A 27256-nucleotide genomic window follows, 5' to 3' on the forward strand; every position below is an offset into this window, starting at 1 on the left:
ACAAAATACAACAGAAATGTAAACATAGTAGCTTGCCTTCTCGTCGACTGGGGTCCCGGATGAAGTAGCAACTTCACGGACAGATGCAACAAGCAACTCAGCAGCAGCTGATCCAGTCGTGGAATGAAGCTCACGCGAAGCTTCGACAAGGAGGAGCTCAACAAAGCTCAAGCACAACAACGCCGCAACAGGAAGGAAGAAGAAGAAGTTATCGTGCGGCAGCATTATACCTGCGAAGAAGACATCGAAGAAACTAGCCGTTGCGTCGCAACGCTAGAACTCGATCGGTCTGCACCGATCGCCCAGGCGCATAAAGCTTCATTTGTTGTCACCGGTCCCCGACCATCAGGTGTCGCGATCGAAGCCCCGATCGGTCCACAGATCGAAGCCCTGATCGGTCTTGCCGACCGATCAGGCCAGACCGATCCACGACTTTCTTCTCGAGATGCGTTGCCTCGATCGGTCTCGGACCGATCGATCAGATCGATGAGCCATCGATTCGATTACGATCGGTCACCCGATCGGTAACGCAGATATCCGGATCGGTCACGGGCGATCCAAACTTCGACCCTAGACCTAAGGCTTCCACACCAACATTCGGTCAACCTTGATCTGTTGGTACATCATTCCTAGCATCCGGTCACTCCCTTGACCTGCTAGCACTTCCCGCTAATTGTCCGGTCAATCCTTTGACCCACTTGACTTCTCCACACCGGATGTCCGATCACCCTTGATCCATCCGGATTTTCCCTGCCCGGCTTCACTCACCAGGACTTTCCACACCGCCTAACATCCCAGTTAGGGCTTCACTCACAGGACTTTCCAACCGCCTAACATCCTAGGACTTTCTCACCGCCTGGATTCACTCACGGGACTTTCCATACCTTGCCTAACATCCCGCTTAGGACTTTCCCATCGCCCGGCTCACTCACGGGACTTTCCAACCGCCTAACATCCCAGTTAGGACTTTCCCATTTGCTTCACTCACCAGGACTTTCCACACCGCCTAACATCCCGTTAGGACTTTTCCGTGCCAAGTCTCCATACTTGGACTTTTCCCGTGCCAAGTCTCCATACTTGACTTTTCGCGTGCCAAGCTCCCTGCTTGGACTTTTCCAGTGCCAAGTCTCCATACTTGGACTTTTCTAGTGCCAAGCTCCCTGCTTGGACTTTTCCGTTGCCAAGTCTCCATACTTGGACTTTTTCCCGAATCAGGTCAACCTTGACCTACGGTTACCCCAATAATCTCCCAAACATCTATTCTTGTCCCATATCAAGAATACAACTCTTCCACGAGTGTCAAACATCAACATGCAACTCAATTAGGTCAACCTTGACCTAAGGTTGCACCGACAATCTTCCTAAGTCAAACATCAAAATACAACTCGAGTCAGGTCAACTCGAGTCAGGTCAACCAGGTCAACTTTGACCTAAGGTTGCACCAACAATCTCCCCCTTTTTGATGTTTGACAAAACCCATAATCAAGTTAGGTTAACCCGATAACCTAACTTAGGTTTTCCAACCATCTTCCAATGTCCAATGTTCTTTCGTTGAACATTCTCTGGACATTCTCCCCTTAGGTTAACCCGATAACCTAACTTGGGTTCTCCAATAATTCTCCCCCTTTTTGACATACATCAAAAAGAATTCCAATGTTCTTCCTTGAACATTCCTTGACATTCTTCCCCTAGCTTAGGTTAACCCGATAACCTAACTTGGGTTCTCCAATAATTCTCCAATGAACACTCTCCCCTTTTTGACACACATCAAAAAGAAAAAGGAGGGTATCAAGGTCAAGAGTTTCTTCCTAATGAAAGTCCCATACCTTTCATTGAAACTCTTAATTTCCCCCTTGATACTAAACTCAACAATCAACTTAGTGATAATCTCATATCACTAATCCTCAAAAGTCTTAAGGAGTAAAACTCTCCTAAAAGTCAACTCCCCCTTGACAATTAGGTAAAACTCCCCCTAAAGGTCAACTCCCCCTTTGACCATTGCACCAACAATGTCTTTGAGAGTTCCAAACCTTTAGAAATCCAAAAACACCACTTCCATAACTGAAATTTCAGACAACAGCTAAAAAATCAGAAATTCGGCACGCCCTGATCGGTCCCCAGACCGATCAGCCCTTCACCAGATCGCACTCGTGCTACTGGAACTCACTGGATCGGTCCGCAGACCGATCAGATCTTCCCTGGATCGGTCCCCGGACCGATCCAGCCACTGAAATCAGAACTTCTGATTTCCCCTTCCGGAAAATCAGAAACTCCTAATAAGTTCAAGAAAATTTCAAAAATTACGAAACTTTGAGGATACATTCCTCATATCATACACTATCATGGAAAAATAGTTTTCTATGAAAATAACTTCCATTCTTCAATCTTGATACAAAGTTCAAAAACTTTGAAATAGTTCAAGTTTAATTCAACTTTGTATCACAATGTTCAATGATGAATGCTATCACTAGGAAAGCTTCATCAAGGTTTTTCAAATCAATTTTAAAATGCTTTTAAAACCATTTGAATTTAGGACCATAATCTTAGGGCTAGATGTACATGACTTGTACAAAAGCTTTCCCTATGATCCTTAATTTCTTGAATTAGGGTCATCTAGGTACAAGGACAATGCACCTTGATCCTAACTCATGATCCTAATATTTCACACACATCTAAGGTGTATCAAACCACATTCAAGTCAATTTGATGTGAGGTATGGGTTAAGGTCAACTTAGGCTAAGTTCTCATGCATTTTCTAAACACTAATTTGATCTCAATATCAAATTATATGTTTGTCCTCAAATCAATTTCATTGATTATAATGCAAGAGATGATGACATGGCATATAATGATATCATAAGTAAAAACATGTGCCAATGTCATGATGTCATGGCATAAAGTTTGAAAACTTAAATAAAGCATGACATATAAACTAGCCTAAGCATTATCATGACATTTCAAATGATAATAAAATAAATATGATGTCATGGCATGGAATATGGCAACCAATCATGGCAAGTTAGCACAAATAAAATACCTAAATTCCCTATCTAAGTATCCTTAGTCTTAGCTAACTTAAAATCTAACCCTAGATTGCCCATATATCCCTAAGAGAAAACCAAAATCCCAATTATGGTATTTCTCTTAAATTGTGCCAAATAATATTAAAATCGATATTTTTCAAATATGGCACAATTTACTCTTCAAGGAATAAATAATAATTCTTTTTCATTTTCAAAGGTTATCAAAACCTTGAAAATGCTCCTTGAGTGTCAATTTCCTCAAAGTTGGGTTAACTACCCTTCTATTGGAGTTGACACTCTCTAACCCATCTATGGGATAGAGAAGATGCTCCTAGGAACCCAATATCTATGTGAGCTCATTGGGTTCACTAAATATTCACTAGGGATGACTTCCCTAGCAACCCTCCTAATGACCCTCTTAGGCTTTGAAGCCTTGGTCATTTGGGACTCATCAAGATCAACTCTAGGGGTGACTCCCCTTGTGACCTTGGTGGTGGTCTTCCTAGCCCTAGGTTTTGTTCCATAATCGAATGGAACACTATGATAAGTGGGCTTGACCACTTGGGACTTAGGTTTGTGACCCAAACCTTTCTTGTCCTTGGACTTGGGTTTTTGACTCTTAAACCCTAGAGATGACTTCTCCATGTTTTTAAGAGCCTTTTCTAAATTATCAAGTCTTGACCTCAAGACTTGATTTTCCCTCTCTAATACCTCAAGTGTTAATTTGTCATTTTCTCTTGAGATATTCCTAGGCATGTGTCTAGTCTTCTTAGGATTTCTACCTAGATTTTCCTTCACTTTAGAAGCGTTAATCCTAGGGTTGGTATTTCTAGTGTTATCCTTACCTAGGCTAACGTGTTTAGCTCCTAAGCACATGTATTGGTTCCTAAAGTTAATATGCTTATCATTATTAACAATTGCAACAAAACTACTAGCATGAGTTTTATTAGAATTGCAATAATGAACCTTAGAGATTACCTTAGGGTTTGCCTTAGCCCCCCCTATTGATGTGCTTGGTTTCTTGTCCTTGTGAGGTTGCCTCCCCCTCGGACATTGGCTCCTATAGTGTCCCCTTCGCTTGCATTGGAAGCACACCACGTGCTCCTTGCCTTTGCGTATCGGGCCTCCGTCTTCCTTGACCTTAGGCGCCGGTGGAGTCTTCCTAACTCTCTTTGGACATTTGCTCTTGTAATGTCCATACTCCCTACACTCAAAGCATAATATATGTAATTTGCTCGAAATTAAAATGTTTGAGTTACCTAGGTTTGTGGATGGAGATGAGCTTTCTTCTTCATCCCTTCCGGAGGTAGAATCTTCTTCTTGCTCCGATCTTGAACAAGAGGAACTCTCCTCCTCTTCTTCCTTGGATGTTGAGTAGCCCTCAACTCCCAATTCGCTCCCTCCATGATGTGAGCTACTTGGCTCACTAGGCTCCTCTTCATGGCTTGAAGTGGAGCTCTCCTCATGGTACTTGGCCAAGTTATCCCATAATTCCTTGGCATTGTTGTAACCTATCTTACACAAGATGTTAGTAGGCAATGAAAATTCAATTATTCTCGTTACCTCTTCGTTGATTTCGGATTTGTGAATTTGTTCTCTTGTCCACTCCTTCTTCTCAAGTGGTTTTCCTTCCTTATCCACCGGAGGAATAAAACCTTCTTGTACACAAAACCAATTCATTATGTTAGTCATAAGAAAGTATTTCATCCTTACCTTCCAATACGCGAAGTCACCGCATTCGTAGAAGGGTGGAATGATGACATCTTCTCCGAGTAGATCCATCCTCTAGCTCGTGCTCCCCGGGTGTTAATCCGATGAAGAGCAAACCTTTGCTCTGATACCACTTGTTAGGATCTCTTCGTACGGCTAGAGAGGGGGGTGTGAATAGCCGACTCCAATTGCTCGCGTTTCTTTCTACAAACTAGGGTTAGCGCAGCGGAAATAAGAAAGAAAACAGGAGAAGAAATCAAACCTCTACGCAAGGATGTAACGAGGTTCGGAGATGAAACTCCTACTCCTCGGCGTGTCCGTAAGGTGGACGAAGCCTATCAATCCGTCGGTGGATGAGTCCCCGGAAAATCGGCTAAATCAAACTCCTTGTGGGTGGAGAAACCTCGCCACAATCACTTGCAACAGCAAGCTAAGAGTACAAGAGAATAGCAAGAACAAAATACAACAGAAATGTAAACACAGTAGCTTGCCTTCTCGTCGACTGGGGTCCCGGATGAAGTAGCAACTTCACGGACAGATGCAACAAGAAACTCAGCAGCAGCTGATCCAGTCGTGGAATGAAGCTCACGCGAAGCTTCGACAAGGAGGAGCTCAACAAAGCTCAAGCACAACAGCACTTCACAACAGGAAGGAAGAAGAAGAAGTTATCGTGCAGCAGCAGCCCTCGACCCCTTTATACCTGCGAAGAAGACATCGAAGAAACTAGCCGTTGCGTCGCAACGGCTAGAACATCGAGATCGATCGCCACCAGGCGCATGAATCGTTTGTCACCGATCGGTCCCGCATCCGATCGGTGTCGCGATCAGCCGATCGGTCCGACGATCGATGCTTATCTGTCTTGCCGATCGGGCCCATCATCGGTCGAGACCGATCCACGGCTTTCTTCGCGAGATGCGTTGCCTCGATCGGTCTCGGACCGATCGATTAATCGATGAGCCATCGATTCGATTACGATCGGTCACGACCCGATCGATCAAACGCAGATATCCGGATCGGTCACCGACCGATCCAAACTTCAACCCTAGACCTAAGGCTTCCACACCAACATTCGGTCAACCTTGACTGTTGGTACATCATTCCTAGCATCCGGTCACTCCCTTGACCTGCTAGCACTTCCCGCTAATTGTCCGGTCAATCCTTTGACCCACTTAGATTTCCACCGGATGTCCGATCACCCTTGATCCATCTGGATTTTCCTGGCCCGCTTCACTCACCGGGACTTTCCACACCGCCTAACATCCCAGTTAGCACTGCTCGGCTTCACTCACGGGACTTTCCAACCGCCTAACATCCCAGTTAGGACTTTCCCTTACCCGGATTCACTCACCAGGACTTTCCATCTTGCCTAACATCCAGTTAGGACTTTCCCGGCTTCACTCACGGGACTTTCCAACGCCTAACATCCCAGAGGGACTTTCCCTGCACCGGCTTCACTCACGGGACTTTCCACACTGCCTAACATCCCAGTTAGGACTTTTCCGTGCCAAGTCTCCATACTTGGACTTTTCCAGTGCCAAGTCTCCATACTTGGACTTTTCCCGTGCCAAGTCTCCATACTTGGACTTTTCGCGTGCCAAGCTCCCTGCTTGGACTTTTCCAGTGCCAAGTCTCCATACTTGGACTTTTTTAGTGCCAAGCTCTCTGCTTGGACTTTTCCGTTGCCAAGTCTCCATACTTGGACTTTTTCCCGAATCAGGTCAACATTGACCTACGGTTACCCCAATAATCTCCCAAACATCTATTCTTGTCCCATATCAAGAATACAACTCTTCCACGAGTGTCAAACATCAACATGCAACTCAACTAGGTCAACCTTGACCTAAGGTTGCACCGACAATCTTCCTAAGTCAAACATCAAAATACAACTCGAGTCAGGTCAACCAGGTCAACTTTGACCTAAGGTTGCACCAACATGGAAGAGTCCCTTCAACCTTTTTGGTACTCTCCTCTTCATCTTGAATTTGAACTGGAACAAATGTTGGAGGAGAGGGATCTTCTTTAATTTTCATCCTTTTTTGAGCAGTCACTTGGGAGTCTTCCAAGGTCCGTTCACTCTGAAGCTCGATTCTATTGCAATGTTCCATTGGATTGATTTTCGATTTTCCTAGAAAGGCTCCTGGTGTTCTTGAGGATAATGAAGCTATCTGAGAAACTTGGCTATCTAACATTTTTTGGTGTTTTTAAGAACTATCCATTCTTTGATTGAGTAGCTTGATTTCTTACTTCATTTCATTTTGGTTGGTAAGAACTTCTTTAAGCATTTTTTCTAATTTGGATAGTTGATAACCTTGAGAGGATTGTTGTTGTTGATAGCTTTATTGTCCATGTTTGTAGCTTGGTCTAGCCCTTATGGATGGTCCTTGCTCTTGGTTGTTGTGATTGTTAGGATGTATACTAAAAGCCTAGATTTTTGTAAACATTTATTTTGAAATAAGAATCACATTGGTCAAATATCTACATTTATGTTAAATGTAGTTATTCATTTAATTTATATTGTAGATAACATGGTATGTGGTGTCACACAGAAGATCATGTTATCAATTCCTTATAAATTATAAAAAGTAGCTCACAACTAAGATGGAATGGGACAAACTATTGGAATGATTATAGTGTAATTTGATATTAGTTTATCTTAACTATAAAATTACACTAATACACTATGTGTGTATTGAGCAGGACCATTTGAGCTTGTTTCTTTTTATACTGACTACATAAAAGAATAAAACCTCTTTTATTATGGATGTTCATACTCTTAATCCCGATATAATAACAAGCACGTATACTTAGTATTTATTTCTTTGATTTATCAATGGGTGAGATTTAGTTCGATAAATCAATAGGCCTGATAAGTTGGGAAATAATATTATTTATATGGTATGTTGTTGATTATAGAAGGAAACTGTGTCCTAGTAATCTAGGTTGATCATGCCCCTTTGAGGAGCTCATAAGGATTGTCATGTAAACCCTGTAGGTGGACTTAGTCCGGCATGACAATGAAGTTGAGTGGTACTACTCTTGGAGATAGATATTAATTAAGTGAGTTGTCAGTAACTCATTTAATTAGTGTACATTCGATATCTTAAATATAGGGAGATTAATGCACTCATGATAAGAAGGAGCCCATAATGTAATTTGAGATTGGTGTGGTAGTTCAATAATATGTAAAATATCAAAAAGGGCAGATAATAATAAGGGGAATTTTTCGGAACTCGTATGGACGAGTTTACGGGGATAAAAACGGGGCCCCGGGAAAGCCTGTTTAGGCTACCCATTTAAGTGAGGAAATGTTTTTTTCCTTAATTCCTTTTTCCTTTTATTTTACTTTCTTTTCTTATTTTCTTTCCTCCCTTTCTCCTCCGCGTGTCCGAGTTCCTCCCCCAACCCCCGACGTCGATTCCCCTTATCCTTCTTCTTTTCCCTAACCACTCTTCCCAACCGGCGCCGCAAAACTGCTGCACTCCTCGCCATTAAACCCATCTACCAAGCTTCTCCCTCTCCGTAGCCGAGCGACCTTCCTTGTGCCCTAGCAAGCCGCGAGCCGATTCTACTCTTGTGTGCCGACGCCGCCTCCCTTCTTCCTCCCTGTCCCAAGCACCGGCGACGCGTGAGCACCGCCGGCCGAGCCTTTCCTTCGATCGTCAAGCAGAGCCCTTCTCTCTGCTTTAGCGTCGTCCTCCTTCCTTCTCGTCTCTGCCCGACGACGCCGCCTGAGCCCTCACGGCGAATTTGCCCTAGCCGACGCTGTGCCCTAGTTTGTGTTCACTGCTGCTCCTCCTCAGCCCTAGCCGACCTCCACTGTGCCCTAGCTCTCTTTTCCGACGACTCCGATCAGTCGTGCGACGACACAGCCGTGCCCTAACAGTGGTCCTTAAGGTAGGTGATTTATCGAGCTGTGGATTTGAGTTCTTGGTCTCTATTTTTGATCTGATCAGTGATCCTCTTGCTTGTTATCATTTGGTGTCGTTTGGTGAAGGATTTCCAACAGAAAGGTTACACTGCTAGCTCAATCTGATTTAGATCACTGTTAGCTGTTGAAGAAGAGGAGGTAAGGGGAATAAGGAGGACTTGCTGTGGTTTTCTTGGTTTCGGCAGAATTCCATCTAGCAGCACTTTGTTTCCGCAGCGGCTGTGAGTTTGAGGTATGTTGTAGGAATTTGGCTACATGTTGTAGTTAGATAATGAATCATGTGTAGATTGATTAGATTTATGTGTTGAAGTAAGTATGATTGGATTATGAATAGTTAGGGTTAAAGAAACTAACCCTAGATGTTTGGTGGATTAGGAAGTTGTTTAGCTAATTGTTTAATTAACTTAGCTAAACTATACGATTTACTACAGGATTTTGACACGAGACGAGTATCTCGATTATCGGATTGGACCATTTCGATTGGAGGCGGGTACTTTGACTTTATGTCTTTTGATATGCATAATAATGTTTTTAACATATAACAATGATTATGTTTCTCATTTACTTCGGTTGATCACTACCCGACCTGTTACATGTTGTTTGTTTATTTTTATGCACATCATGTTAGTATTTACCTGATCATACATGTTTATAGAGGTAGTGACACAACCATATTGTATATTATATTCAGGACCTAGGGTTTTTGATACCTTATCTGATCTGTGTACCTTTGTTTTGATTCATTGTCCTGTGGTACACATTTTATAGTTATATATGGATTGTTCAGGATATTGCCATGTTTAGTGTCATGCATCATATTGCATGATTGCATGCTGTGCGATAGTCTGCTCCATTATTGTCGAGCGCATCGCCAGTTACATGTTTACGTACACACCACCACTCACGGGTTAGTGGTAGATCAGATAGGTGTGTGGCAGTTCTGCTGTTTGGCTCAGCCGGCAGACGGTTCTGCTCTGTTTGGCTCCGCTGGTTTAGTGTAGCAACGTGGTAGCCGACAGGCGGTTGGACTCTGTTTGGCTCCGTTGGTCTGCTCATGGGTAGTATGATGCAGCGTGGTAGCCGACAGAGATTCCTCCCCGTCATCGTGTATCGGAAGATGAGAGCATTGAGCTCCCCCATTTATGATTTGGGGTAGGAGGATAGGTGTACTTCGACAGCATCCCGTCTATTCGGTCACTCATCAGGAGCAGTGACGTCAGAGTGCACGGTTGTCACAGCCCTACCCACTCGGTCTCACCATTGTGTGTGAGATTACTGACTGGCGTCAGGGGTGACTATGACATTTGCATCATATGCATGATGCATTTATTGCTTGTGTTTGCTGCATTTACTTGCTGCATTTATATGGATGCATATAATTGACATGCATACAGGATTTATGACACTCTCGGTCTGACGACCCTGTTGTACTTATACCTTGGTCCTGGTTAGTATAATTTTCTCCTATTTTGTTTCAGTTGCATTTATCCTTCTTGTATCAGGAGACTGTACGCATGATTAGTGCTGCCTGTTATTTTCTTTATTATGCATATCAGTTGATACCCTCTGAGTGTTGGACTCACACCCTCCTCCGTTGTTATTTTCAGGTTGATGCTGTCCGGAGAGAGTTCCAGTCGCTAGTCCCCTGTAGTCCACGAGGGCGTGGGTTGATCTTTTAGTCTTTCTTGTTTAGACTATGTTTAGACTTGTTTTGTCTTTTGATACTTTGGACTTATATTAATTTACCTTATGGATAATGCCGATGAGTTTTATTGGATTTGTTTTACTACACGTCTGCCTAGACGGCAGAAGAGGTGAGATGATTTTATCGTCGGATTTGAGCTTTATGAGTGTAGTGGAGTAGGACATCGGTTTTGTGCTTTATGGGTGTAGTTGAGTAGGGTTGTTTTTGAGTCATATTATCATTGTTACAGTTTGTTAAATTATTAACTGCGTGGGTGATTGTTTATATTATTGTTATTGTTCCGGCCGTGTTGGCCGAGGTATATGTGACCTAGAGGGCGATGTAGAAAGTTTCAGATTGTCCGCCGTATAGGGGAGATGCTGCCGAAATTTCTTCAGACAGAAACTCCTCCGAGGCATGACATAATAACTCTTTAGTGGTATGAGTTATTATTGATGAACTTGAGTTGGGTGTTCAGGGCGAACACAAGAAGCTTAAGCTCATTGGGAGATCAAAACCAATTTCTCCTCTCGGTCCTTGTTGTAGCCTCTATAAAGCCTTGTATCCATAAAGTCCACTTCTTACCCAAGTAATGGGCCGGACACATCCTTGCTTGGAGCAAGGGGGGCTGGCCAAGCATTAATTTAGAGCCAAGTAGTGGTCGACCAAGATTGGTGTCCAAGCTAGGGGCCACCCACATAAGAATAAAAGGGAGTTTTTAATTTTGTGTTAAAAACTTTTCTTTTATAGCCATCCTCATGGTTTTAAAAAGAGAGTTTTAAATTTTTAAATCTTTCCTTTTATAGCTATCTACAAAAGTTTAAAGAGAGATTTTAATTTTGTTAAAATCATTCCTTATTTGTAGTTATCTATAATGTCTAAAAGAGAGATTTTAATTTTTGATAAAACTTCCCTTTTTTGTGACCATGATTTAAAAGAGAAGTTTTAATTTTAATATTTCCTTTTTTGTAGATGTCTACATGATTTAAAAGAGAGAGATTAATTTTAAAACTTTCCTTTTGTTTCCATGTACAATAGGAAATTTAAAAAAGAGAGATTTTAATTGTTATTAAAATTTCCTTTTTTGCCAAGACCAAGGATTATAAAAGAGAGGTAGAGGGTACCTTATAACATAACTTAAGCCTTGTCTCCTCTTCTATTTTCCTTGTGGCCGAAACTCTCTCTTGGTCGGCTCCTCTTCTTTTCCATGATGGCCGGCCCTTGCTTCTCTTCTTTCTCCTTGTTTTCTTTCTCTCAAGGTCGATGGCACATCAAAGAAGTTTCATCTCCTTGGTGGCCGGCTACTTGGAGGAGAAGAAGAAGAGAAGAAAGTTTCCTATTTTGGCATCCCTTGGTGGCTCAAGAGTCTTGGAGGAGAAGAAGTGGTTCGGGTGGATTTCATCTTGGTAGATCGTTGCCCACACAATATCCAAGAGGAGGAGAGGAATACAACAGAAGATCAAGAGGTCATTAGCTACAAAGAAAGGTATAACTAATTAATGGTTTCCGTTTCGAATTAATTAGTTAGTTTTCTTTGCATGGATTCTGAAAAACCAACACAAGAGACTAGTGATTTTATGTTTTGATTTCGTGATATCAATTTTGTATTTCAATTTTACGTTTCGATCTTGTGTTTCTATTATGGTCTTTGTAGTTAAACCTAGGATTACTGTAAGAAGTTAAATATCCAATTTCTTTAAAAGGCTTTGTCTAGGAAGTGGTGGATGATCCCATAACCCAGAAGGCCTAGTGCCTTGCCATGTTTAACCTGGAAGCCAATCTTTGAAATAGATATTTAATCAACTTCTGTAATATGGTTTAACTTAGGAAGATCATATCGGTTAAACTTTGAGTAAAAATATTAAGTATCGTTTCCAATCCAAGTTTAACTTTTGAAGAGCAACTTGGATTAATAATGCTAAGCATCATTTGCATTCCAAGTTTAACTTCAGTAGAGCATATGGGTAGCTAGGTTAAGTTCTGTGCTTGTACAAATTTTTGTATAGGGGAAACAGAACGAAATCCAGGTGTAGCAACCAACAGTGATAGGAAAAATATGGATGATTTTTCCATTCAGGGTTGTATGTGTTGGAGTATGGATTATTTTGCTTTTGATTGTAACTCACTATAGTATCACACTACTCAAGCTAATCAATTTGTGTATAGATGGTTCCCAATGAGCATGTGTCTTGAGCGTGGTTTGTGCTCCCACAAGTTTCACATACACATACTATTGCATTGATCGTGCTTGTTTTTGTTCCCATATTCTCTATCTTTTTGGTCAGAGCATCCAGCTTTGTAGATATTAATATAATTGCATCTACATCAAATTTTCCTATAGCTTTAATTGGATTTATAGATGAAGAGCCTCCACCTCTTTCGGATGCCCAATGATGATGATTCTGAGCCACACTTTCAATGATGTCCTCGACCTCATTTAGACTCTTATTCATTAGTGCCCCCCCTAACCATTTTTCAAGTCCGTGATGTGGGAATTGTTTGAGTATATTATTAAATATATCCCATACTTCAAATAGTGATTCAGAGTTTGACTATCTAAAGCTTGCTATCAAATTTCTCATATAAGCAGTTTTGCCCGGAGGATCGAATTTATCTAGAAATTATTGCTCACATTGCTCCCAAGTTGATATGCTATTAGCTGGCAAGGAATTTAGACATTGTTTAGCCCTATCTCTTAAAGAAACCCCAAACAATAGTAGTCTCACTACCTCTGTCGGAACACCATTCATTTTCATTGTGCCACAAATTTCATAAATAACTTCAAGATGTTGACTCGAGTCTTCATGTTGTTTGCTCCCAAATTGGTTATGTTGTACCATAGTGATTATCATAGGCTTTATTTTAAAATTATTAGCCTCAATGGGTGGTCTGGTGATACTAAACCGAATCTCATGTGCGTATGGTGCTGCATAATCCTTCAGAGGTTTGTTTGCCATGTCTAAAAATTCTTGTTCTTCTTGATGTCTTTGCAAGATTCTTCTTCTACGATAAGTTCTATCAATCTTAGGGTCAAAAGGTAATAGGTCTCCTGCAAAGTTAGATCTACGCACACAAGAATGAGATTGCAAATTGTTCAAACATAAACTAAAGTGCTGGAAATATAAAGTGAATAATTTGAATTGCGAAAGAAAATATTGCAAAAAAAGAAATAAGAAATGCAGGATGAAATTACACAAATAAAAAGATAAAAAAAATAAAAATTTTGAGACTAGTTTCAAGTATGAAAAAGAAAAGAAAAGAAAAGTTTAGTCTAACTCAAATGAATATCGTTAATGTTATAAGTGTAGTCTCCGACAACGACGCCAAAAACTTATTATGCAACCGCAAGGGCACGATTTCATCATCGGTAATAAAATATATCGAACCCACAATGATTAGTTATAAGTACTAACGATGTCTCATAAAGAATTCGCTAAATGATTGTCTAAAGCAAATAGGGTACTAAGTAAAGAAACAAGACTTAAAATAAGAAAATCAAGTGAGGAACTTGGTTTTTGTGAAAGTTTAGGGGTTCAGTTTCATTGTGATATTCATCAATGTAACATGGTTTACCAATTCACATCCTCAATCCATATGTATATGTAGGAAGTTGTCTGTTCACTCCTGCAGACAACCGACAAGGGATTTCGATCAACACCTCTAGTAATCAAATATGTATGATTCCTATGAAGTCTGTTAACGTGATCTGCCTGCCACTAGCATCCCTCGGTCATACAACATAGAAACACATACACAACTCAACATACATAGAGATAAAGGTGATAATTGCATTCAACCATCCCACTTCCTCATGAGGATCTACTTCACCTTTCAAGATGATACCCTAGACGCTCGTTAGCGGGATCTGCCTGTCACTAGTATCCCTTGGTCATGCAATCTAGGTCATCCCTCTATGGGATCCACAAGAACACACAAACATCCAATCAAATATGATAATTAAGTCCAAACACAGGAATTCACATAAGATCGAATGGATACAAAGCATGATAACATAATTTGGATAAGTAATTGGCATATCCATGAGTTCTTATATCAAATCATACCACAACTACTCCCTTAATTCTAAAACAAAGGATCTACTCCATGGCACTAAGATAGAGATCCAAGACATATAGATCACAAGCATTCAAATCCCAAATTAAAGAGAAGAGAAATACTTATCCAATAGCGTTGAGTGATCTTTGGATCCAATCCAGAGTTTTTGGAGTTGATGCGGAGATGAAGATGACCTTGGATCGTCGGATGAAGGTCAAGGAAAGTAAGAATCGGCACCAAGATGGATCTCCCCAAAGAGGGAGCCTTCCTCCCCTAGAAAGGGGGAGAACCCCCCTTTTATAGAGTTGGGCATGAACACCAAACAACCCATGGCATGACCATGTGAATTCCACATGGCCTCCTTCTTTCTGCTATCTACCAGGGTGGCATGGCCGTGTGGGTCACACAACTTTGTTCTTCTTTGGCTTTGGATGGGCTACACGGCCGTGTGGATTTACACGGCCGTGCTCTTCTTCTCTTCTACTTTGGCCACACGACCGTGTGGGTCACACGACCGAAGTCTTCTTGCTTTATGGAAATGTTACACAACCATGTGAATCCACACAACCATGCTCTGGATGCTGCTAATGGGGATGACATGACTGTGTGGGTAACACGGCCGTGCCTTGCTCCTCCTCTAGTGAAGCCACATGGTCGTGTGGATTCACACGGCTAATATCAATTGCCTTCGTTTGCTGTCCAGATTGACCACGAATGTCGTTTTCTCTTCGAATTTGCTCCTTTCAACAAAAAATGCACAAAGAGTAGATCTTCGAACAAAGAAGAGTAATTATACTGAAAGTAAGATAAGGGATATAAAAATGCATAGATAAGGCATGCATAAAGTATGTGAATGTGCATCAAAATATGCACATCAATGCCCGAGCTGCCTTCATTAAGCAACAGATTGCCTGGCCAAGCACCCTCACGGTCCAAGTGCCCAGAGTTGCTCCAAGCACTCGGATGACTGAAAATCGATCTTCATAGCGAGCTGGAGCACGATGATTGGTGGCCCTACATCACGGTTAGGGGTGTCCGGGGGTGGTATGGGCCCGATGATTGGTGGACTCATGTCATCATCCAGGCATTTGGGGGTGGTCCGGGCGCTCAGAGATGGATAACTTCTGCTGTATCAAGTTTCGATGAGAGCACGCCATGTCATCCCTATGGGGGTGCTCGGGGAAGGTTCCAAGTGCCCAGAGTGGGCTATAAAAGGAGGATTCAACCAGCACCTCAAGAAGAACATTCTAAACAAGTTTCTCTCCTGTATGCTACTCTAAAAATGACTCGACGACTTCCAAACGCTGCTCTGACAACCAAAGTCAAGCTTCTTCAAATCTATAGTTGTTGGTAACCTTTAAATATTTGCATCTATACTGTAATTCAAATATTCTTGTAATATTTCAAACTGATAGTGTATTACCCAATGAAAGTGATTAATGATCGCGGGCCTTGGAGTAGGAGTCATCACAGGCTCCGAACCAAGTAAAATCAACTGTGTCAACTATTTTTCTTTTAGTCTTCCTTTTCATTGTTTTTTATTCTGATTGATTTTAAACGAACGTGAAAGCCATGAGCGCTATTCACTCCCCTCTAGCGCAACGATCCTATAATCTTTTACCCCGTCTCTCAAAACCTTTGCTGGAGAATGCATGGACAAATTCTCTTGGCATGCACATCTTGGTCATCCGTCTCTACATCTTGTTTAGGATATTATTAATCATTTTGATTTACGTTTTCTTTAGTATGCTATTTTTATTGATAACTTTAGCAAGTTCACTTGAATTTTTCCTATGAAAAGAAAATATGATTTCTTCGATATTTTTTTTATCATTTTAAAAAGATGTTGAGCATTATTTTAATCATAAAATGCTCTCCTTTCATTATGATTGGAGTGGAGAGTATCAAGCGCTTCATTATCATTTTACTTCCTCTGGCATCCTCCATCGAGTCTCTTGTCCCCACACTCTTGGATAAAATGGATATGCTAAGAGAAAACATTGTCATATGATTGAAACTACTTTAGCTCTTCTTAATTAGACCTCAGTTCCACTTAAATTTTAGGATGACGCCATCCAAACTGCAGTCTACCTTATCAATTGTTTACCCACTCCATTAATTCAAAACAAATGTCACTTGGAGAGACTTTATAATCATCCTCCAGATTACTCTTTCTTTCATATTTTTGATTGCGCATGTTATTATTGACTACGACCTTACTCTAAACACAAGTTAAACCCTCTCTCTCAAAAATGTGTTTTTCCTTGGTTATAGTAATTTACATTATGGGTACCATTGTCTCCATATTTTGATCGAATAGATATATATTTCTTGACATGTTGCTTTTGATGAATCTCTTTTTCTATTTACAGTTACTACCTTGGATCCTTCTTTAGATAATCAAGGAACCTATCTAATATCACTCAGTATTATACTAGAATCCTCACAGATTACTTCATCAGGACATATTAAAAGTACAAGGGGGAATGATATCTTGGGTCCTACTACATCTCTATAAATTCATGTAGACTCAGCGGCTAGTGGTGATTCACTCTCTAGTTCAAATTCCAATCCGTCTGACCACTCATCTCGAAGTAGATCTGATATGATACTCCTCGATGAATGCTTCCTCTAAGTGATATTTATGCATGTTGTCAACTAGTTTTCATTCGTTATCCTCTTCCACGTGCTCTTATTACTTTTTAAAATTTTGTTAAACCTTCTAACTTTACCAAGGTAGTCAAAGATTCAAATTAGCGTGTTGCGATGACTACAGAGTTTGATGCTCTTCTTCGTAATGTAACTTAAAGCTTAGTTCCTCGTATTTCATCTATGAATATTGTGGACTCTAAATAGATTTATTAAATTAAATATCATGCAGATAGATCTATTGAACGTTACAAAGCTTGCCTTGTTGCTAAAGGCTTTAATCAATAATTAGGTATTAACTTCAATGATACTTTTAGTCCAATCATTGAAACTATAACTATCAGATTGCTACTATCTATAACTATTAGTTCCAATTGGATGATATAACAATTAGATATTTTCAATGCTTTTCTTCATGGACACCTTGAAGAAACTATTTTTATGGAGCAACCATCTGGATTCATCCACCCATAACTTCCAACACATGTGTATCAATTTCAGAAATCTATATATGGTCTTCAGCAAGCACCTCGTGCATGGTTTTATCGTCTATCTATCTAGCTTCATACTCAGAGATTTTCTAGCTCAAAAACTAACTCTTTCCTATTCTATAAATGTAATGAGGAATTTTTAATATTTGTTTTAATTTATCTGAATGATATCTTAATAACTGGTAGTAATCAAAACGACATTACTACTTTACTCCATCTTTTTTGTCAAGAGTTTCGTATTTGGGATCTTGGCAATGCTTGTCTTTTTCCCTGGTATAGAGTTTCTGTCACATTCTGAAGCTTGTATTCTCTCTCAAAGCAAATATATTACTAGATTTCTATAACGAGCTAAAATGGATGTTGCACGTCCTATCTTCACACCAATCATTGAAGGTAGTTTCATTGCACCTTCATCCTCCTCTTCATTGGTTAACCCTAGATCTACTGAATCATTGTTGGTGCCCTATAATATGTCACCATTATACAACCCGATATTACTTTCGTTGTGAATCGTACCTGTCAATTTATACATACTCCTACTGAACACTATTGGGAAGGTATTAAAAGAATTCTTTGATATCTCAAAGGTACTATTTTACATGGTCTTCTTTTATATCATCAGTCTTTATAAGAGTTGATTGCATACAGTGAAGCAGATTGGACTAGATCTCTTGAAGATAGGCATTCTACTAGTGAATATGCCATATTTCTTGGGTGAAATCTATTTCTTGGCTTTTAAAGAAGCAACCTATAGTCTCTCATTCAAGTACTAAATCTGAATATAAAACTATAGCTAACATGACGTCAGAAATTATTTGGCTACAATATCTTCTTTTTAAATTACACTTTTTCCTTACTGCTACACCCAAAATTTGGTGTGATAATATTGGAGCAACTTATCTTGTAGCAAATCCTATTTTTCATGCTCATACAAAGAATGTAGAGATTTATTTTCATTTTGTTCATGAGTGTGTGGCGACTCGACAACTTTCAATTTCTTACATCTCTATTGAAGATCAAATTACTGATATATTTAACAAGCCATTATCCATATAATGTTCTACCAAGTTAGCACTCAAATTCAACATTCAAGCACTCTCGTTGAGTTTGTCAGAGGTAATGATAATAATGAAAATTAATATTGAATTGATTTCAATCAATTGAGATTTTTATATTTGACATCATAATCAAAATTAAAATTGACATGAATCGAAGAGTAAAAATAATACTTTCAAATCTATTATATTCATTACTATGATTATAATTATATGCCATATTAAAATTTTCCATTATTATTTGGATAGTTTATATAAATAAGTCTATTATCTTAAGTAAATAATAGATCAAAGAATTAATTCTATATTCTATTTCTTTTCTTTATCTATTAGTTTCAATAGTCGGATCGTCCTGTGGAACAACACCTCGAACACGCAAAGAAGAGTTGTGGACAGCTGTGTGTTCCGCATGTAGGCATGGCAAGCGACGACGGTTGGCTTCGACTGGGTGATGATCTGCACGCAGCGGCTGGGTCTCATTGCATGGCTATCGTTGTCATTGCCATAGTGTTCCAGCAACGAGGGAGGTGGAGGCATTGGAACCCGTAAGCAGCCAGTGCGTGACAACTATCGTACATGTGCGGGAAGAGGGGGATGCCCCCTGATACGGGTTATGGCGAGTGGGTTCAGGAGATGATGTGGAGTTCAAATCAAGATAAGGTGGTAGTTAAAGTAGAGATAGAGTGGTATTCATTATTTAGTTTCGTTGATAGCTGGGCCTTAGATTCCTTAAATCTCGTCCATGTAGCTCGAAAACAGAACACTCGTATAAGGTCGATCAGTTGTAAGCTTGGTAGAATATAAGAATTCTAAGGTTTTATGATGAAAAAGAGAAATAGGGAGCTTGGTCAGTTAATGGTCAGTCGGACTTAGAAGAATTTAGTCTAGCTAAGCTCGACCAAATGCAAGCCTTTTTATGGGTGCTCGACCGGGTAAAACCCGGGCGGACAAAGCCCGAGCGAGCCTAAAGGTAATTAGCCCTATAAAACACTTAACATATGTTTGGCTGGGTAAAGTCTAAATGAACATAAGGTTCTCTGTGAACACATGGCTGGGCAAAACCCGAACGAACCCAAAGATACTTGACCTTCTATAGAGATCTCAATATATGTTCACCTGGGTAAAGGCTAAACGGACATAAGGTTTTCTGTGAATACTGGGTCGGGCAAAGCTCGGATAGATCCAGAGATACTTAACCTTATATAGCTCTCGATATGCGTTCAGCCCGGTAAAGGCTAAACAAACATACGTTCTCTGTGAACACCCGACCGAGTATGGCCCACACGAACCTAGAAATACTTGACCTTCTATAGATCTCTCGATACGTGTTTGGCCAAGTAAAGGATGAACAGATATAAGCATCTCTATGAACACCCATCGGGGCAAAGCACAGACAGACCCAGAGATACTTGACCTTCTATAGAGCTCTCGATAGCGTTTGAACGGGTAAAAGCTAAATGGACATAAGGTTCTCTGTGAACACCCGGCTGGGCAAAGCCCAGGAGGACTTAATAATATTTCATTTCATAAAAATCTTTATACATACACTATCATTCGGACGAGGATAGATTGAACATATGACTCTCTGTATAGACCTAGCCTATTAAAGGTCAGATGAGTTTAAATTACTTAAAGGTATAGTACCCCTAAAATATAGTTCCAACATACATGTTTTATTATATGACTTCAAGTATGTTTATGACATAATAAGGGTATTATATTAGTTTTTGAACAAGTTCTTGCAGTATTTAATGTATGGTTAAGCAGATTAATACAATAATAAGTAGTGTGGCCGACCTGGTAGAGCGATTGAGATGCATTCAGTGGGTAAACTCAAACAACATTTTGACAGCTTGTCACAATTGTTCGAGAATATTCCCTTGAAATCTCCTGTGAACTAATTGGTCTCCCATTAATGAGTCAGTTACAATAGTGTTCTCCTTCAACATCTTTAGTAATGGTGTGAAACATACACGATAAAAGAGGTACATTTGTGGGTAGAAAAAAGATTCCTGGGACTATCATGAAACACCTCGGTTGTAATTTCTTCCATTACCTAACAAACTCTAACAAACCGGGGACCACCTCACGATCACGGAGGTTATGCGAGGTGGTATAAATAGGGGAACCCTCTCCACTGGCAAAGTACGCAAACATTTACATATGAAGTCCTATGTTCTTATGCTTTGGCTACTGTTCTTCTTCCACTTTTCAAGAGAGGAGACTTACTTGAGTGTCAGAGGGCCTAGCTAGGGATTCCCACCCTAGTCTTAGGTCACTAACGATTTGTTGGCTCATCTGATTATGCGCAGGATTGTTGAGGAGTTCATTTAGATCTCGAGAAGATCATTATTCGTTGATCAACTACCCATCGGAGCCAGCGCACCATCTCATATCCTTCAGACAGGATCATGTTTGACGTCATCTATGGGAATCCTTGCCATAATCTAAAGATTTACGATGGAGGAGGCTGGAAAACTTAATACCATCACTTTAACGCAAGAGAATCTGAAGTTTCTCATCAACGCCAGAGCGCAGAAGTTGCTTTAATAACAACAATAAGCTAATACTGGTGGTATGCTGCCGCCATTAAATCTGGAAGCATCAACAACCACTCATCAATGGGAGAGAGGGGTGGGAGGGCCCTGCTCACTTGCTCACTGCATCTCTCTCACCAACCCAGCACCCCCGAGCATTTTTTTGTACACCATTAGAATAGTTGGGCCAAGGATTAGTACCTCAGGAGTCTTTTGGAGAGGTACCTGTGCGGGACAAGTATAGAGGAAAAGTTGTGGCCAGTGATTGCTCTCTTGAGCGAATTGCTACTCCATTCTCTCAGAGGGTGTTGGATGATCCATTATCCAAGCGTTATCAGAACCTGAACATAGGAGAATATTCGAGAACAACTGACCCAGAGGATCATCTCCTTAAATTTGAGCACGCCACCCTTCTTCAACAATTCACGGACGGTGTGAAATGTCAGATATTCCTCACCACATTTGGCGGAGCAGCCCAGTGATGGTTCAAACAATTGCTAGATAACTCTATTCATCTCTTCTGGGACTTCGTAAGATATTTCTACTTCTCTAGCAACCGACGATATCACAAAACCCCTTGGAGCCTCTTCTTACTTAAACATGGGTCTAAGGAGATAATTCGAGCATACATCAAGAGGTTCAATCAGGTGACTATAGATGTTCCCATGATCACCATAGAGCTTTTAGTAAATGTCTTTTCTTAAGCACTTAATGATAATTATTTCTTTAAAGATTTGGTTAGAAAACCTCCAGCCAACTTTGACCTACTGATTGACAGGAAACTGAATTCATTAATGTTGAAGAAGATCAAGATGCTCGAAAGAAGGAGGGTACTACACCCGCTTCCGCTCCAGCCCCCGAACGCCCAGTGGTACTTGCTCCTCCACCCAAAGGACCTCGTGCAGGTCCTCAGTATCATCATCTGGAGCGGTGGCCCCAAGCCGTGCAACATGTGGGGGTTCCTCGAGAAGCCCCACGAAAGTGGTGCATATATCATCAGACAACCACTCACAACACGGAGAAGTGTTACACTCTGCGAAATCAGCGAGAAGGCAATCCCAGATATCGTCAATGTTCCCCAGTCCCAAATCACTGACTATATCCACAACAAAATAGCTCGCTCAAGATTGAGTACCAGGCGACCGAGCCATAGCCAAAAACTTTACAACTCCCATATGAGCAAGCTCAAATACCCTCTCGAGTGCAACAAGAGCAGCCATCCGCCCGGTAAGAAAACAATTACAATAATGCCACTCGGGGTAACATCGACATGATAGCCTGGGAACCCACTGTTAGTGACTCCAACTGAGTGAGAAAGTTGCATGCTTGGCGTTTGGTCATCCATGAAGTCGAATGCAGTGCAAAGGAGGTGGTTGGGCTTGAAATCAACTTTGGGCCTAGAGGTTTAGAGGGAATAGAAATATCACATGATGATGCTTTAATAATTAAGGCTGTGATAGCCAATTACAATATCTCTTGCACCTTTATTAACACAGGTAGCTCCATTAATATCATCTTTAAACAAACATTTGATCAACTGCAAATCGACCTGAGTGAGCTTCAACCTATGTCAACTCCTCTGTATGAGTTTATGGGTAATGAAGTATAGTCGATTGGCTAGATAAAGTTGGCCATATCCTTATGGGAGGATCCCCTAATGAGGATGCACCTATCAGTCTTCATAGTGGTGGACGCACCCTCTGCATACAATGCCATTTTGGTTCGATCAGCTCTAAATAAATTTTGGGCAGCCGTTTCAACTTTCTGCCAGAAGATAAAATTCTCTGCGGATGATCAAGTGGGAGAGTTCAAAGGCAATCAACTAGTGGCACGCAAGTGCTACGTGGAGATAATAAAGATAGAAGTTAATGTCGCTTGAAAAGTTCAACGTGTTGGTCCCTTTGGAGGCTGGCAAAAGGGGAGGGGTGAATTGTCCTACAAAAATTAAACAACCCTTTCTCGAATTTTCAACTTAATTAATAGCACTTGTAATTTAAAACAGAAAGAGACTAAAAGAAACAGACACAAAAGAATTACTTGGTTTGCAATCAGAGGATTGCTAATCCAAGAAAAGTGTAGCGCACTATCTGACGATCTCCTTCGGGTGGAGTAGCCTCTTTACAGTGTTGACAGCACAAACAAAAATATAGAAATGAAAGAATTGGATTACAAGTGAGTTATTTAAATTGTGCGGAATGGTGCTATATTTATAGTACTGTTCGGGGCACCCCGAAGGGTCCGGGCGCCCTGGGGGGATAAAATTTTATCCCCCAACATTTAGATCGAGTCAAAACTCGATCTGGTCAAAAGTCGGGTCCGGGCACCCGGAAGCATCCCGGGCGCCCCGGACTGGTTCGGGCGCCCGGACCAGGAAAGTCAACAGAACTGACTTTTCTCGGTCTAGGACCTCTGCTCCGATTCAGCTCGTCTCGGTTTGGGTCTTTCGCTCTGGCTCCACTAGCTTGTGTGATCTTGGCCATCCAGAATAGGGCTCACCCGAACCCAAAGTTCCTGCCTTCTCCTCGAGGAGCCTTCCTCCCCTGTTTCTCGTCCCTCGAACGTCGCGTGCATTCTTCTCATTCACCGGTGTACTCTTCCGCGGTCACCTCGTCCCTCGGACACACTGAGCCTATCGGCTCTCTCCCGTGCCGTCCTTCTCGTTAGCCACGTCTTCCACTTGACTTCATGTGCTCCTAAGCTCCTGCACACTTAGACACAAGGATTAAAACAAACAGGACCTAACTTAACTTGTTTGATCATATCAAAACACCTTGGGGTTCCAACAATCCCCCCTCTTTTTGATGGGAGCAACCCAAGTTAAGTTAGGGTAAAATAAACATAAAGTAAAAACAAAATTTTGCAAATAAGTGCAAAGATTCTTCAATAGAAAAACTTATACCTCCCCCTAGACTTAACATTCTTCTCCCCCTTTGATCACATACAAATTGGGGTTCTTTGACAAGTCTAAGGTTAACTCTAACTAACAAAAAAATTTAAGTATTAAAAAGCTAAGTTAGAAATTTTTGAGAATTTTTCAAAAATTTAAGTGTAAAAAAAATTAAAAAAAAATTCCATCAGTAAAAAGTTCTAAGGAAAATTGTAACTTAAAAAATTTCTAAGTTTTTGAAAATTTTAACTTAGACAAAAATATCTTCTCAGAATTTTTTTTTAAAAAAATTACTACAAATAATTTTTCTAAAATGAATATTTTTAAAAATTTCAAAACAAATGTTAAAATTTTTTTATGCATTATTTAGTTCTAAATTTAATGCTTTACTAGAAAGTTAATTAAACATTTGATTTCAATATTTTGGCTTCCAGGTCGTGGCGAGACACTAGGCCTTCTTGGTTATTGGAGCAACAACCACTTCCTTAGACAAAGCCTCATAAAGAAACTATCTGTTTAATTTTCTCGCTAAAAATGCTAAGTTTTAATTTTGAATTTAAATTAAACAGGTTTTTGGAACCCAATAGAGATTCCTTCCTACAGGGTTAATTAAGTATTTTCTAGGCACATAGGCTTTTGATATTTTTCTTATTTGACTTTGGTGAAACCTATAGTATCAATTTAATCTTGTATAGTAGAAATATTTGAACAGGTATATTTTTTTAAATTTTCTATTTCTTCTTTTAATTTATCATTTTCAAATTTTATTTTATCAAAGTCTTCTATTAGACAAGATTTTGCCAAAACTCTTTTTATTTCTAAAATTTTATTTTTTAATTTGGTATTTTTATTTTCTAATTTGTACATAGATTTTGCCATAGCCTTAATACCAAAATAAAGCTGATCAGGAGGTAAGAGGCATAGCTCACTTACCATATCAGACTTGAAGCCTGACACTCCCCCTGCTTCGCTGCATTCATCTGAAGTCGCTCCCCCTTCATCGATGCTAGGTTCTGATGTACTTTGCCCTTCATAGTTTGCCATCAGTGCTAGCCCAGCATATTCTTCTATCTCGGACTCAGATGATGAACTATCGTCCCAAGTAGTTTTTAGATTCTTGTGCTTCTTGGGTATCTTAACTTTGTCTTTCTTTAATTCTGAGTAATCTTCTTTAAAGTGTCCTTCCTTTTGACACTGATAGCAATGAACCCTTCTTCTATTTCTCGGATTCTTCTTATTATGCATTTCTTTAAATTTATTAGATCGAAAGAATTTTCTAAAGTTTCTTACCATATACGCTTCTTGATCTTCTTTTGAGTCTGACTCGGGTTCATCCTTTTTGGTTGCGTTTAGTGCCATAATCTGGCTTGATTTCCTTTGTTGTTCCTACACATCTGGTTTCAAGTAATTCAAGAGTAGAAAATAACTCTTCTAAGGTACTTATCTCCAGGTCCTTTGAAATGTAGTAGGCGTCGATGATTGACGTCCATTCTGGAGTTTTGGGAAACGCGTTGAGTGCATAGCGTATGGTATCCTAGTTGGTTATGGTTTCACCGAGGTTCCCGAGACCTGTAATTAATTCCTTTACCTTTGCGTGTAGATCAGCTACCTTCTCACCTTTTTCCAGACGGATGTTCGTTAGTTTGTTCCGAAGGATATCTCTTCTTGCTAGTTTGGCTTCGGACGTGCCTTCGTGAAGCTCCAGGAATTTTTCCCAAAGTTCTTTGGTCGACGAGTAGCTTCCGACGTGGTTGACTTCTTGAGGCGGCAACACGCTTAACAGGTGATACTCCGCTCGGTTGTTCGCTACGGAATTATTCTGCTCCTTCTTCGTCCAGAGACTCTCTTCTTTTTCTTCTCCATGTTGATTAGTAGGAGTTACAAAACCATATTTAATAATTAGATGAATTTCGAAATCGATTTTCAGAAATACCTCCATACAACGCTTCCAGTGTGCGAAGTCCCCCTCGAATTTTGGTGGAATGATGCTTGGTCCGATCATCTCGTTGCTTCGATCGGCGGTTAGTCCTCCTGAAGCGTCCTTGCTCTGATACCACTTGTTGGTCGCTTTGGAGGTTGGCAAGAGGGGAGGGGTGAATTGCCCTACAAAAATTAAACAACCCTTTCTTAGATTTTCAACTTAATTAATAACACTTGTAATTTAAAACAGAAAGAGACTAAAAGAAACAGACACAAAAGAATTGCTTGGTTTGCAATCAGAGGATTACTAATCCAAGGAAAGTGTAGCGCACTATCTGACGATCTCCTTCGGGCGGAGTAACCTCTTTACAGCGTTGACAACACAAACAAAAATGTAGAAATGAAAGAGCTGGATTACAAGTGAGTTATTTAAACTGTGCAGAACAGTGCTATATTTATAGTACTATTTGGGGCACCCCAAAGGGTCCGACCACCCTGGGGGGGGATAAAATTTTATCCCCCAATATTCAGATCGAGTCAAAACTCGTTCTGGTCAAAAGTCGGGTCCGGGTGCCCGGAATGGTTCCGAGTTCCCGGAATGGTTCCGGGCGCCCGAACTAGGAAAGTCAACAGAATTAACTTTTCTTGGTACAGGACCTCTGCTCCGGTTCAGCTCATCTCAGTCTGGGTCTTTCGCTCTGACTCCACTAGCTTGGGTGATCTTGGCCATCCAGAATAGGGCTCACTCGAACCCAAGTTCCGGCCTTCTCCTCGAGCAACCTTCCTCCCTGGTTTCTCATCCCTCGAACGTCGTGTGTGTTCTTCTCGTCCACCTGTGTACTCTTCCATGGCCACCTCGTCCCTCGAACGCACTGAGCCCGTCGGCTCTCTACCATGTCGTTCTTCTCATTAGCTGCGTCTTCCGCTCGACTTCCTATGCTCCTAAGCTCCTGCACACTTAGACACAAGGGTTAAAACAAATAGGACTTAACTTAACTTGTTTGATCACATCAAAACACCTTGGGGTTCCAACACAAAGGATGGAGGTCAACACCATTCAAGAAAAGCCACTCATCCTGGTGTATGAAGAGAAGGAGGAAGTACAAATTCAGGCTAGCCAGCCGAAGGCGGCTACTCATATAGCGGCTGACCTAGCTCCTGAGCTCAAGGCCGAGTTGTTGGAGTGCTTGACATGCAATTGTGACATATTTGCATGGACGCCCAAGAAGTGACGGGTGTGTCTCCAACAGTCATGGAACATGCACTCCATGTATATTCTGATGCTTGCCCGGTCAAGTAAAGAAAGCAGAATTTTA

This window comes from Zingiber officinale, chromosome 1A, assembly GCF_018446385.1.
Source record: "Zingiber officinale cultivar Zhangliang chromosome 1A, Zo_v1.1, whole genome shotgun sequence".
NCBI lineage: Eukaryota > Viridiplantae > Streptophyta > Magnoliopsida > Zingiberales > Zingiberaceae > Zingiber > Zingiber officinale.